At 37.9% G+C, this 15,514-nt stretch overlaps 1 protein-coding gene and 1 long non-coding RNA gene across 2 annotated transcripts in view; one reads left to right on the top strand and one right to left on the bottom strand.

Moving 5' to 3' along the window:
- The window catches only part of LOC144226406 (uncharacterized), a 52,056-nt gene that overhangs the window by 12,348 nt on the left and 24,194 nt on the right, over positions 1–15,514 (top strand). The gene's annotated exons all lie outside the window — the stretch shown is intronic.
- The window catches only part of TEC (tec protein tyrosine kinase), a 182,189-nt gene that overhangs the window by 142,533 nt on the left and 24,142 nt on the right, over positions 1–15,514 (bottom strand). The gene's annotated exons all lie outside the window — the stretch shown is intronic.

The following is a 15,514-nucleotide window of genomic DNA, read 5'->3' as shown; positions in this document are numbered from 1 at the left end:
GGAAAATGTTCTAATGGCCACTTTGAAAGACAGTAAAAAGAAATAGGCAAAGTTGAGGTTAATAATACTATATCTCACTTCTTTATTGAAGTACAATTAATATACAATGTTACATAAGTTTCAGGTGTACAGCTAATGATTTGACAGGTCTGTACATTACTCAGTGCTCACCATGGCAAGTGTAGACACCATCTGTCACCATATGACATTATTATAATATGATTGATTATATTCCTTGGGCTATACTTTTCATCTCTGAGACTTATTTATTTTATAACTGGAAATTTGTACCTCTTAATTCCCTTTTTCTATTTTCCCCACCCNTGAATTCGTGTGGTATTTTCTTTCTCTGCCTGACTTATTTCACTTAGCATAACACCCTCAAAGTCCACCCATGTTGTCACAAAGGGCAATATCTCATTTTTTTTATGGCTGAGTAATATTCCTGTGTGTATGTGTATCTTATTTAACTGAACTTATCCAAAATATGATCTTTTATACATATAATTAAACAAAATTATTATTGAGATATTTTACATTTTTTTTTGTACTAAGCTTTCAAAATTCAGTGTANTCCTTCTCTGCCAGACTTATTTCGCTCAGCATAACACCCTCAAGGTCCATCCATGTTGCTACACATGTACATCCAATTTGGATTAGTCACTTTCAGGTATTCAATAACCATGTGTACTTAATGGCCCCATATTGGACAGCATGGGACCAGAGCGTACCATGGTAGTACATTCACAGAGGGGTGGGCAGGGAAAATGGCATTACTGTAAATACCCTAGCCCTCACACTTTGGAAATACTGCCATTGGATTTTCCACAACCTGAGCTCATAATATTAAGGGATCTCTGGTCATCTTAGACCAAATGAGATTCTGTAGTTGACTCTAAAACTACCCACAACCTCCTCAAGGATGTTTCAAGAACTCCAGACTAGGGATTGATTACCCCCATCTTAAAATGGATACTTCAAACTGGAACACACTGGTAGGATTCACTTTGGTCTGAATTGCTACTTCTTTGGGCCACTGCTGAAACTACACAAAATTCTGGACTAGAGGCTGAAAAGCACTTTGCTTGATAATAGATTTTATTTTTTCCTCTTTCTCCAGGCAGATTCTGTGATCTTACAATCCAAGCTTTCAACGTTGTTGATTGTCAGTGAGCTGCCCCTGTAGCATTTCTACCATACTCGAATTCTAGTTTATTTCAAGCCATGTGCACAGTCAATATGGAGTGTGAAAAGACTGTTTAAAGCATAAAGCTGTTTTTTAAAAAAATTTATCCTTTCTACATGTAAAAATAGACTCCATTCTGCCATGTTGAGCGAGGATTGTTTAGTCACACAGCCGTGCTGTCTGAATCTACTCAGCTCTGTTTCCATTGAAAACACAGGTCTGGCCTAACTATGCCAGTTCTTTTTTATTTTTTAATACGTTTTTCTTAAAAGAAACAATATTTAAAAACAGAAAACAGCTAGTTTTGAATATTTTGACATTTATAGTCCAATGAATCATAAAATTGTAGAATTATACATTTTAATAGACGGTGAAGAGTTAGGCATCCAGGCAAAGCGCCTTCTATTGTAGACGAGGATAATTTTCTTGAAAAATATCTAATAAAAGTCTTGATCTGGATTTTAATCCGGAGAGTTTTCAAAAATCAAGGTATTTCCAATCATTTATATTCTTAGGAAGTGATTATAATTTAAAAATTTTTTAAATTTAATCCATTGATTTAACAATCTCTTGTTGTGAGTCTCTCTTATGTGCTACAAGTCTGGTAGATGCTGAGAACACACAGATAAATGATTTCATTCCTGCTCACATTTATTCCACTATATTATGATACATTATGATAGAAGTTTCCACAGTTTGTAATGCTTTCAATAAACAACCAACAGTTTAAACAACATATTGTTATAAACAATACATAAAGATACTTTTGTGGTTAACCATGGTGGTAACATTAGCTAAACAACAAACTACAACTTTATTTTAGCCAGAGACACTATAATCGTTATAATAATGTAGCAGAAGACATTCAGTGACGGATAGAAGGAAGACTTTTAACCAAGAAAGTTATTAAAACACTGCAGTGGCTTACCGCAGGAAGATGGGATCTTTATGTATAAATGTAGGTTATTTCTTTGTCATTCAAGGTCCATTCAAGGAAATGTACTAGCAAGCAATGAAAGACATTTCTCTATGTGTTTTGGTAAATTTAGTTTTTCCTATTTAGCAAAGTAATTCCAAGCATTTTGGCTAATATAGAGAGAAAATTTCACGCATAATCCCAGAGCTCTAGAGGTAACCAATATTAGCAATTTGGTATTCCTCATCTCTGTCTTATTTCCTATACAGACATTTTAATTTCATATAGCTTTAGTCATGGTGTAAATAGATTTTCCTATTGTTTTCACTTTTTACAACATAACCATTTCATCCTGCAAAACGTCATATTCATAGGCTCTGTGGTGGGATGATTCTGTGAGGTGTTAGTCCATGTATTTTATTCCCCACACCATTACCTATGATCTCTCATTTCCATGGGCTGCAAGACAAGAGGCCACCCTCTGGATAGAGTCAAAGCAGTGGTCACTTTTGGGTGTGAGAATAAAGATACTAAATTATAGTTTTCTAAATTTAAAAGGATGTCCAGATGTGAGCAACCCCTACCCCACCCAAAAAAAGAATTAGAAAGCAAATGAATTCAGAGAAGCCAGTTCCTCCCCCATCACCAAAATCCAAGATAGAAACACTCATCAAACCTAGAGAGGGTGCAGAAGAAGTAGAGGAGAGCCAATGGGGCTTTGAAGTTGGCCAACCTCCCTCCCTCCTCACATTCCAGCTCCTGTGTGTATTGGGTGAGGAGAACAAATACTGGCAATGGGGCTCCCTCCCAGGGAAGTTTGAGACCTAGAGTAAAGTACAATGTGCCTTAATGGTCCTGCCTGGAATTCTGGTATTTCCACCCAGACATGGAGGAATTTATGAGAAACATAAGAGAAGGAATTTAATTTTAAGAGTTTAAGGGAGGGGATGGGGCAACCCTGTTGGATCCAAGGTTTTCACAGGCCTTGAGAATGTTTACTTAAATATTGCCGGACAAAAGGCCCCGATAAGCATCAGTGGTATCACCTGGAGCAAGCAGGCATTCCAGGTAGAGGGGTCAGCAGGTGGGTGGGTCAACCTTCCTGACACATTCTAAAAAGAGACATGCCTCCAGCACCTGGGTGGCTCAGTTGGGTAAGTCTCTGACCCTTGATTTCAGCTCAGGTCATGACCTCATGGTTCCTGGGTTTGGGCCCTTTCTACACTGAGAGTGTGGGGCCTACTTGTCTTAGTCATTTAAGCATCCAACTTCGGCTCAGGTCATGATCTCACGGTTTGTGAGTTCGAGCCCCATGTCAGGCACTGTACTGAGCGCTCAGGGCCTAGAGCCTGCTTCGGATTCTGAGTCTCCCTCTCTCTGCCCCTCCTCTGCTTGCACTCTCTCTCTCTCTCTCTCTCAAAAATAAACAAACATTAAAAAAACTTATCTGTAAGAAAGTAAAAAATAAGGGTTAAAGTACGTCAAACTGCATAAATGATAGAAGTTTTACCAAGGGAGATTTTAGAGTAGATATGAAAAGCCCTAAAAATTTGTGTACCATTTGATTGAGCAATTCCATTGTGGGGCTATATCCTAAAGAAATATTCAAGGATCTGTGTAAAAAATTATAAAGAATGAGGAGCAGCTGGGGGACTCAGTCGGTTAAGCGTCCGACTCTTCATTTCGGCTCAGGTCGTGATCTCACGGTTCGTGGGGTCAAGCCCTGCATCAGGCTCTGTGATGGGGTTTTGGAGTGATGGAGGTTCAAAGCTGATGGTCAAGAAAGAATTATTGAGACATCTTTGGTGCCAAAAAAAAAAGGGGGGGGGTGATTTTATTAAAGCATGGGGACAGGACCTGTGGGCAGTAAGAGCTGCACTGGATTGTAGAGAGTGACTGCTTACATACTATGGAGTTGGGGGAGGTAAAGGCAAAAGGGAGGTCTCCAGAGGGACTTTTAAATGCTAAAGAGGACTCAAGAGATATCAGAGGCCTTGCTATGGTCAAGCTAAGGTTGCTTTTCCTTTAGTAAGACATTAACATCATGACAGTAGGGGCTCCTGAAGAAATGTTCTGTATTTGCCTCAAGTATTTGTCAATGGGCTGCAGGTCATAAATAAATTTAATTTTACCTGCTATTTTCTTCTTGCTTTTGTTCCTCACGTCACTCTGCAGGGGAGGTGATGTTGAGGCTCCAGGAAACAGAGTCTATAGATTTTTGGAGATTTGGCTGTTAATAAGACTTCCTTTTTCTTGTAATTTACCAAGACCTAAGTAAACTGATGGAGCCCCATGTCCTGCATGACTGTGATCTCTATCCTTTAACCGCTTGTTTTCTTTCCTTTCCTTTTGTCCTTGGGCAGCCAGCAGTGCCTGAGGAATATCACACATATCTCACCTAGGGGTGAGGGGAAGGTGGGGGAGTGCCCTTTGCAGGGTGTCAGGTTGCCTTATGTTCCTTCATCAGCCTGCGTGGGATTCTCTCTCTCCCATGCTCTCTGCCCCTCCCCCACTCACATATGCTCTTTCTCTTTCTCAAAATAAATAAACTTTAAAAAAAGTTATTAAAATTAGCTTCATCATTCTTAACATCATTGTTAAAATCCATACCATAAAAATAAATGGTTGGTTATATTTACCTACATAATGACCCAACCCTAAGAAAGAATAATTATGTATATTTTATGTGCATATAAATATAAGAATGTTTTAGATATGATAATATTTTAGAAGAATATTTAGTAATTAGTAAAATGTTAAGCCAAAAAAGAATAGGAAAAAGTAAATCTGTAAAATAGATGGACTTTATGATCTCATCTTTGGTTAAAATGTACAGATATATGCATAGGAAAAAAAGACTGCAATTATGATATAAAGTAATAATAGTTGTTATTTGTGGCTGGCATGCTTATGGATTTTTATATTTTTTAGTATTTTTTCCATGTTCTATGATTAGTATGTACCACTCTATGATCAGCTTTCCAGGTTATTTTTATTTTTAATTTTTTTTAATGTTTTTATTTATTTTTGAGAGAGAGAGACAGACTGTGAGTGGGGGAGGGGCAGAGAGAGAGGGAGACACAGAATCGGAAGCAGGCTCCAGACTTTCAGCTGTCAGCACAGAGCCCGACACGAGGCTTGAACTCACGAACCGCAAGATCATGACCTGAGCCGAAGTCGGTCACTTAACCAACTGAGACACCCAGGTGCCCCCAAAGTTATTTTTTTACACTATTCTTGTTAATTGTTTAAATTAATTTAAAGTAATGATTTTATTTAAAAAAATAAATACTCAATTGTTTAAGAATAAAAACAGTCCTCGTATAGGCTAGAGAGATTATTGTAAAAAATGAAGACAGCATCACTTATAAACGTGAAAGAGAGCACTGTAAGGCAGTGATCCTCTAGACCTGACCTCTCTGGAAGGTAAATATCTGTGGAGAATCAGTGAAGTAAGGCTATAATTGTTAGCATTCGTGATGATTAATAGGTTGTTCTTTAATTCTGCTTTAAAACAGTTCATATAATGAGGAAAAGTCACCAAAGATTTTAAAACTTGATTTGATTTGCAGAACTAGTTTTAGGGAAAAAGTAACTTTTCCACTTCTCACAGTCAGTAAAAAAGAAGCTACGCTACATTTTTCTCCTTGATGGAAGCAAGATAGGCATCGTATCATCTTTGTATATACATCCTCCTATTCAAGCGTTCAGCAAGGCAGAGTCGGGGATGAGTAGGGTTTCCTTGTGGATATGAAAAGTAGCTACTCATCTAATCCAGGAAAGAAACTTTCTTAACAAATGGCATAGCATTAGACATCAGGTGTTACAAATCCCAGCTGTCATCCATGGAACTGATAGGATGCTATGAGAGGCAACTCCCACGCTGTAGTGTGACTAAAACGACCTCATATTTCTTTGTTGTTTTTCTTTTTTTAAGGAGTATCAGATCCCAGATTATTAATACTCCCCATTTGCATCAAAAATATTTTTTTTAGGAATAATGTGAATGATAGTAATTGTTAAGCAACAAAAGCCCATCTATCTGGTTTACCTCCTACCCTCCCCAAAACCAAACAAAAACTGATACTGGTACGAGAGAGACCCCAAGACCTGACCTTTACTACTCACCTGCTTGTACCCACTGACCTTTGTCCCACATTTTTCTTTAAGCTCTTTTTTCCAGCTTTATCACTTATTCAGGCAAAAGACCCAACTAGCTTCCCATGATGGAAACCAAACATACCCCTCAAACAATAACAACTGCCCAGATGAAGTGATCCAGCAGCCCAGACCACCCAGACCAGTTTGAGCTTAACTCCTGACTCACACCTGCACAGATGGACCACAGAGTGACCCATGGGGTGACGAACAGTATCTTTACCTCATTATATTTTTTTAAATCTTCTTAAATGTTTATTTTTGAAAGAGAGAGAAAAGCAGAGAGAGAGGGAGACACAGAACTGAAAGCAGGCTCCAGGCTCCATGCTGTCAGCACAGAGCCCAATGCAGGGCTCGAACTCATGAACTTCAAGATCATGACCTGAGCCGAAGTCAGATGCTTAACCAACTGAGCCACCCTGGTGCCCCATCTTTACTTCCTTGTAATACTAAAATCTCCACCCAAGGAGGAGTACTGGCTTCATTTACATAACATGCAATGTACATATGGGTATGTTTCCTTAAGGTGCATGTGCAACCTTACACCCACCTCTACATGCAATGACAAGACTCTCCGTTCTAAATATTCATCCTAACCATAAATAAAAGAAACCCATTCACCCTTGCTTGGGAGTCACAGCTTTGGAAGTTCTTCCCCGTGATCTCCTTATTTGCTGCAAATAAATTTCCTTTGGTAACTTCACCTGGTTTAGTTTCTATCTGTGACTCACCAAGGAGAAAACTCTCATTTCAGTTACGATGTATACTAAAACTGTGAGTTGGTGAGAACCTGACCTCCATTTAGTCCAGGTAAAACTTTCGCCTAAAGTGCAGCTTCTCATGGCCAGTCTTAAGATTACCAACTATCTCTGGGGCACCTAGGTGGCTCATTTGGTTGAGCGTCCAACTTCGTCTCTAGTCATGATCTCGTGGTTCGTGAGTTCAAGCCCCACATTAGGCTAGCTGCTGTCAAGGCAAAGCCAGCTTCAGATCCTCTGTCCCTCTCCCTATGCCCCTCCCCTANGAAGGAGACACTGAGGCTGAAGCAGGCTCCAGGCTCTGAGCTGTCAGTGCAGAGCCTGATGTGAGGCTTAAACCCACGGACTGCAAGATCATGACCTGAGCCAAAGTCAGACACTTAACCTACTGAGCCATCCATGCACCCCCTGTTGTCTGTTTTTTAAGTCACAAAACAAATGAATTATATGATTAATAATTATAGCTACATTAAACTTAAAATATCTATTTATCTAGAACCTTATAAACAAAGTGACTGATTTAAAGGAGGGAGAAAGCGTTTGCAAGAAATAGAACAAAGGATTAAACTCCATAGTAAATAAAGAACTCTTATAAAGAATATGACAACCCAAATGAAAATGAGCAAAGATATAACAGGTATACTACAAGAAAAAAAAACCCAATAGCAAAAACATGGTAAGAAGCTCTGCCACTACAAATTTTATTTTTTTATTTTTTAACATTTCTTTATTATTGAGAGACAGAGAAAGAGCATGAGCATGAGAGGGGCAGAGTGACGCAAGACACAGAATCTGAAGCAGGGTCCAGGCTCCAAGCTGTCAGCACAGAATCCCACACAGGGCTGGAACTCACAAACCATGAGATCATTACCTGAGCCAAAGTTAGACGCTTAACCGACTGAGCCACCCAGGTGCCCGCCCCTCTGCCACTACAAATTAAAAGATGCAAATGGTGCAACCACTGTGGAAAACGGTATGGAATTTCCTCCAAAATTTAAAAACAGAAATACCATATTATCCAGTAATTCCAATACTAGGTATTTGCCCAAGGAAAATGAAAACATTAATTTAAAAAGATATATGCACCTCTATGTTTTTTATAGCATTATTTACAGTAGCCACGATATGGAAGCAACCCAAGTGTCCACTGACTGGTGAATGGGTAAAGAAGATGAAAGGTTACTCAGCCAAAAAAAAAAAAGAATGAGATCTTGACATTTACAACAAAATGGATGGATCTAGAGGCTATTATTCTAAGTGAAATAAGTCAGACAAAGAAAGATGAATATCATGATTTCACTTATATGTGAAATCTAAAAAACAATTGAAAAAAAAACACAGAATCATAAATTCAGAGAACAAATTGGTGGTTGCCAGAGGGGAGGAGAGTAGGGGGAGGGGTGGAATAGGTGAAGGAGATTAAGAGGTACAAACTTCCAATCATAAAATAAATAAGTCACAGGGATGAAAAGTACAACATAGAGAATGTTATCGATACTAATAATAACATTGTATGGTGACAGGTGGTAGCTATACTTATAGTGACAATGTATAGAATAGTCAAATCATTATGTTGCGGACCTGAAACTAATATAACATTGTATGCCAACTATACTTCAATTTAAAAAGGGANAAAAAAAGGGAATGCAAATTTAAGTTTTAAAGAGATCATTCATATCCTTCCAGTTGGAAACAAAGTATAAAGTCTGATAACACCAAGTGTAGGAAAGGATGTAAGTTGCTGATAGGAGTTTAAACTGGTACAACCGTTTGGAAACCAATTTGGCAATACCTAGTAAAACTGAAAATGTGATTGCATCATGACTCAGGGCTATTGTTTTGTTTGCTTGTTTGTTTAATACAGAGAATCTTGCCCAACGTATACACAAAGAACATATGAGGATATTTATACACAAAGAACATATGAGGATATTTATACACAAAGAACATATAAGAATATTTATACACAAAGAACATATAAGGATATTTATTATACCTTTTGAAACAGCAATAAGTCAAAAAATAAAGAGTCTAGTTTTCTATCAGCTGGGAACTAAGTAAACAAAATGTTATTATTCATACAGTGGATTTCCATGAGTAGTTAAAATAAGTAAATCATATCTACATTGTATCAAGGTAGATAAATTTTTTTTTTACAAATAGTTTATTGTCAAATTAGTTTCCACATAACACTCAGTGCTCATCTCCACAAGTGCCCTCCTCCATGCCCATCCCCCCTCCCCCCCACATCCATCAGTCCTCAGTTTTTGTCAGCATTCAAGAGTCTCTCATGGTTTGCCTCTCTCCCTTTCCCCCACCATTTCCGCCCTTCTTCTCCCCCTTGTTCCTCCATCAAGTTCCTCCTAATCCTCCTATACGTGCAAACATATGATATTTGTCCTTCTCTGCCTGACTTATTTCGCTCAGCATAACACCCTCAAGGTCCATCCATGTTGCTACACATGGCCAGATTTCATTGTTTCTCATTGCCATGTAGTATTCCATGGTATAGATAAACCACATCTTCTTGATCCATTCATCTGTTGATGGACACTTAGGCTCTTTCCATGTTTTAGCTATTGTGGAGAGTGCTGCTATGAACATTGGGGTACATGTGCTCCTATGCATCAGCATTTCTGTATCCCTTGGGTAAATTCCTAGCAGTGCTATTGCTGGGTCATAGGGGAGTTCTATTGTTAGTTTCCTGAGGAACCTCCACACTGTTTTCCAGAGGGGCTGTACCAGTTTACATTCCCACCAACAGTGTAGGAGGGTGCCCGTTTCTCCACATCCTCGCCAGCATCTAGAGTTCTCTGATTTGCTCATTTTAGCCACTCTGACTGGCGTGAGGTGGTATCTCAGTGTGGTTTTGATTTGTATTTCCCTGATGAGGAGGGATGCTAAGCATCGTTGTATCAAGGTAGATAAATTTCAAAAACATTATTTTAAGTAAAAATGAAAGTAAATAGTGATAGGATGTATTTAACATGACACAATCTGCATATAATTTAAAATGCATAAAACAGTGTTAGGTATGTATATTTATTATAATATGACATATTTTTTTTACTTAGAGAAAGAGCAATCTTAAGCAAAGATGGTAAAATATAAATATTTAAATTCAGAGTGAGAAGTAAATGGTTGTTTGTAATATTAGTTCCTGTTTAAATATTTAATAATTAAATAATTTTGCTTAAGCTATCAATAAGGAAAACACTCAAATTTATTTGGAGGAATACAAAAGCAAAGCATAAGGAAGCAGTCTTATACGGCTTGAATTTCTAAGTAGAGTTACTTTCATCCTGTGATAAGTTCTTGATGTGACAGTCAGCCCCCATTAAGCCCACAAACATCCTTTTTCAAGTTTACATTGGGTGGAGAGATCCTTTTTATTATCTTCCAAGACATGTCTGACAAATAAAATTTGTTTCTCAAGCTCTTTCATCTTACAATTACTGATCAAAAGACAGGTTTGGGCAGTGCAAGCCTTGCTTGTTCTTACTTCTCATCAGTCTTTGTTATTTGTAGAATTTTTTTTTTGTCTTTGCCACTTCACGGCCTTTTCAGATTGCTGATTTGAGCTGCGTGATATTCTCTGGCATTGTATACATTTTATAAACATGTAAATATATTCTTTAAATATATTTTAAAGAAATTCAAATTTAAAAATATCTTTATGCCACCATTTGTAACCAGCACTGTAATAATGGTTCAGTCAAGAATATCAATGAATGACTGGGTAAATGAATGTTTGATGAGAAACAGGATATATTCTCAAAATATCTCCCCACAAATTACTTTTTAGTTACAAAGAAAAAATACAGTAACTTTACAGTGGAGAAGCCATACTGACATTTTCTCAACACAAGAACTGCAGTTAACATAATGCCTACTGGGACACATCAACATATGGAGGGCAGGATGCATTGAGAACACATCACTTCTGTGTTCTCCTGCTCCAAACGCATGACCTGAGTCTAAGCATGAGGGACCATCAGACAAATACAAATCAAGGGACATTCTGTAACGTAACCAGCCTGGTGCCTCAAAAATGTCAAAGTCACACACACACACACACACACACACACACAGTCTGAGGAATTATTCAGATGAAAGAAAAACTAAGTAATGTGGCAACTCAATGCAACATGAAATCCCAGATTGCACTGGCTCCTGGACCAAAAAATTATTTTTCTTTTGCTTTGAATGATATTGTTGGAAAGCTGGTGATTTTGAATAATTTGTTCCACCTTGTTGCTTTTGTTAAGAAGCCTCAGGATGCAAATGTAATATAAAACACTCCACTATATAATGAGATTAGAACTGTAAAACCATCACAGTCTCATCTTGCCACTCCATAAGAATGATCCAGTTCAAAAGGATAGTTCTCCATACTCTGCTCTCAAGAATTACAAACGGGTGCCTGGGTGGCTCAGTCAGTTAAGCAACTAATTCTTGATTTCGGCTCAGTTCAGGATCTCACCATTTATGACATCGGGCCCCACATTGGGCTCTTTGCTGACAGCGAGGATCCTGCTTGGGATTCTCACTTCTCACTCACTGACCCTCCCCAACTCATATATATATATGTGTGTGTATGTATATGTATATGAGTGTGTGTGTGTGCATGCGCACATGTGCTCTCCTTCTCTCTCAAACGTTTAAAAAAAAGAATTACAAACAAGTCTGTCAACATAAGATTGACAAAATATTTCTAATATTTACAGGGCTTGTCTACAGTTTCCAAATCATACATGTGGGTACTGGCAGGAAGCTCATTAGCTGTTCTATTCTACTGTGAAGCTGAAAAAAGAGAAAGATAATGAATAAGGCTGTCAGAATCAAATGACATTGGATTTCACAGCTTACTTCAGCTGCACTTAGAAACACAGCAGCAGTCAGTCCAGTGCCTTGGCTTGGATGTGATGAATTTTACTTCCTGTATCATTTAAATATTGTGGAATTGTTATGAAGATGTGTGCAATGCATCCCAGTTTCTTGGATGGTGTTCATAATTTTTATATATTGGCTGTAATATGTGAAGTGAATTTTTAGCATTAGTTAAAAGTGAGCTTAGGGATGCCTGGCTGGCTCAGTTGGTAAAGCATGCAACTCTTGATCTCAGGGTCATGAGTTCAAGTCCCATGTTGGGCATGGAGTCTACTTAAGTTAAAAAAAAAAAAAGTGAGCTGGGGCACCTGGGTGGCTCAATCAGTTAAGTGTCTGACTTCAGCTCAGGTCATGATCTCACAGTTCGTGGGGTTTGAGCCCTGAGTTAGTTGGGCTCTGTGCTGACAGGTCAGAACCTGCTTTGGAATCTGTGTCTCCCTCTCTCTGCCCCTCTTCCCCTCCCCCACTCATGCTCTGTCTCTCAAAAATAAATAAACAAGAAAAAGTGAACTGATTTTTCATTAATCATGTGACTTGAAGTTAACTCCTGACTTAAGAGCTTTCACTTGCTAAATGATAGAACAGGAAATTTCTTGCCTCAGAGATTCTTTCCAGTTCTAGTTGTGGATTATTCCAGTTCTTTAGTCAAAGTGGTATATTTCTGGGTACATGGGTGGCTTAGTCAGTTTAGCATCTGACTTCAGCTCAGGTAATAATCTCACAGTTTGTGAGGCATTTAAAAAAATTTTTTTAAGTGGCATATTTCTTCTAAAACCAAAATAGAAAACCTATTTTCTTTATTTTTTAATGTTTATTTATTTTTGAGAGAGAGAGAAAAACAGAGTCTGAGCAGGGAATGGGCAGAGAGAGAGACACACACACAGAATCTGAAGCAGGNCAAAGTGGTATATTTCTGGGTACATGGGTGGCTTAGTCAGTTTAGCATCTGACTTCAGCTCAGGTAATAATCTCACAGTTTGTGAGGCATTTAAAAAAATTTTTTTAAGTGGCATATTTCTTCTAAAACCAAAATAGAAAACCTATTTTCTTTATTTTTTAATGTTTATTTATTTTTGAGAGAGAGAGAGAAACAGAGTCTGAGCAGGGAATGGGCAGAGAGAGAGAGACACACACAGAATCTGAAGCAGGCTCCAGGCTCTGACCTGTCAGCACAGAGCCCAATGCGGGGCTTGAACTCACACACTGTGAGACCATGACCTGAGCTGAAGTCAGACGCTTAACTGACTGAGCCACCCAGGCACCCCAAAAAGATATTTTCTTTAAAAGTAATTCTGTGTGGTAGCTTATTTTATGAAATATATTAGAGGCATGAAATGTATAATTAGGAATAGAACAAACTTCCATGTACCCACCATACAGCTAAAATATAGAACATTACAGCTTTTTCATCTTTCCTGTTGGCAAAATCCTTAAGCTTGACAAAATCTTATTGGCAAGTCTGCAGGGAAATAGGCATCTTCATACATTGCTGATGGGAGTGCAGAAATGGTATGAGAATTTAACAATATCTAGCAAAATTACATATGCATTTAACATTGGATGGCATAGAACTATAACTGTATCTGAAAGCTATACAGGCAGAAATGTGAAATAATATATGCACAAGATTATTCATTGTAGTATTTTTATCATAGCAAAAGGTTCAAAACCATCTAATGTCCATCAATAAGGGATTGGGTTAAGAAATAATAGTAGATCCATATGATGAAATCCTATACTTGTGTAAAAAAAACCTATAAAATGCTATGGAATATGTACAGTATGCTAGCCTCTGTATAATTAAGAGGGACTATAAACGTGCGTGTGTGTTATTTTTTTAACAATAGAAGGCTAAACCGAAAGCCAATATAAAATGGTTACCTACAGTAGAAGAAAAAAACAGGAAGCAGGGGATGTCAAATAAAGATATGAAAAGATGCTCAACATTATATGTCATTAGGGAATTGCAAATTAAAAACAACAGTGGAATGCCACTCACACATATTAGAATGGCTAAAATCCAAAACACTGACAGCACCAAATATTGGCAAGGATGTGGTATAACAGGAAACCTCATTCATTTCTGTTAGAAACACAAAACGGTGCAAGCCACTTTGGAAAGCAGTTTGGCAGTTTCTTACAAAACTAAACACACTCTTACCACATGATCCAGGAATCCCATCCCTTGATACTTACTCAGATGAGTTGAAAACATATCCACCCAAAAACCTACACATGGATGTTTATAGCAGCTTTTTTCATAATTGTTAAAACTTTGAAGCAACAAGATGTCCTTCAGTAGGTGAATGGGTAAACAGCTGTGGTCCATCAGGACAATGAGATATTATTCAGTTTGATAAAAAGAAATGAGCTGTCAGAGGGCAAAAAGACATGGAGGAATTTTAAATGCATATTGCTAAGTGAAAGAAGCAAATATGGAAAAGCTATATATTGTATGATTCCAACTATACGGCATTCTGGAAAAGGCAAAGAAAACTATGGAGACAGTAAAAGGATCATTGGTTGCCAGGAGTTCTGAGGGAGGTGGGATGAAAGAAGGGAGGGGGTGAAGTGGAGCACAGGGGATTTTTAGGGCCTTGAAACTATTCTGTATTATATTGTAATGGTGGATACATGTTATCATATGTATATCAAACCCCATGTACAACACAAAGAATGAACCTTAACATAAAACATGGTCTTTAGTTAATAATAATGTATCAATATTGGCTCATCAGTTGTAACAAACATACCACACTAACACAAGATGTTACTGAAGGGGAGGGGAGGCTGGGTGGCTCACTCAGTTAAACATCTGACTCTTCGTTTTGGCTAAGATCATGATCTCATGGTTTTGTGTTTGAGCCCCATGTCGGGCTCTGAGCTGACAGTGTGGAGCCTGCTTGGGATTCTCACTCTCCCCTGTTCATGCTGCCTCCGTCTCTCTCAAAATAAATAAACTTTTAAAAAAAAGAATTTAAAAAAAAAGGTGTTAATAAAGGGAGAAAGGTTAGGGTGGGGGAGTATACGGGAACTCTGTTCTTTCTGTCCATTTTTCTGTAAACCTAAAATTGCCTTCAAAAGATAAAATCTATTAAATAAGAGATGGAAATAAGTTTTTCTGAATGAAATTTCTCAGGATGGTTTTGATCTGTAACCATGCAGATATGGTTATTAAATGGCTTAAAAACATAAAATTAACTAAAAAAAAAAAGCAATCCCTGAAAATCTAAACCAGATTGAAACAAGTTGAACTTAGTTCTACATCAAGTTGATGGCACGACCAGAAAAGAGCTATTTTAGGTGACTGGGAAAGCAATATTTCGACTACACTTTTTGGTGGGATATATTCTAAGGACTAAAAGAATGACAAAGAATTCTTAACCTGTATCTAGTTGTTTTATTGTTAATTAAAATACTGTGTTTGCTCTTTTTAAAGACTGTTATTTTAAAAATCCATATACCCAGGGATGCCTGGGTGGCTCAGTCGGCTGAGTATCCGACTTCACCTTAGGTCATGATCTCTCTGTTCATGGGTTCAAGCCCCGTGTCCGGTTCTATGCTGACAGCTCAGAGCCTGGAACCTGCTTCGGATTCTGTATCTCC

The sequence above is a fragment of the Crocuta crocuta genome, unplaced genomic scaffold (genome assembly GCF_008692635.1).
Source record: "Crocuta crocuta isolate KB4526 unplaced genomic scaffold, BGI_CrCroc_1.0 scaffold282, whole genome shotgun sequence".
Taxonomy (NCBI): Eukaryota; Metazoa; Chordata; class Mammalia; order Carnivora; family Hyaenidae; genus Crocuta; species Crocuta crocuta.
Note: the sequence above shows the minus strand (reverse complement) of the source record. Positions and strands in the feature narration are given on the sequence as shown.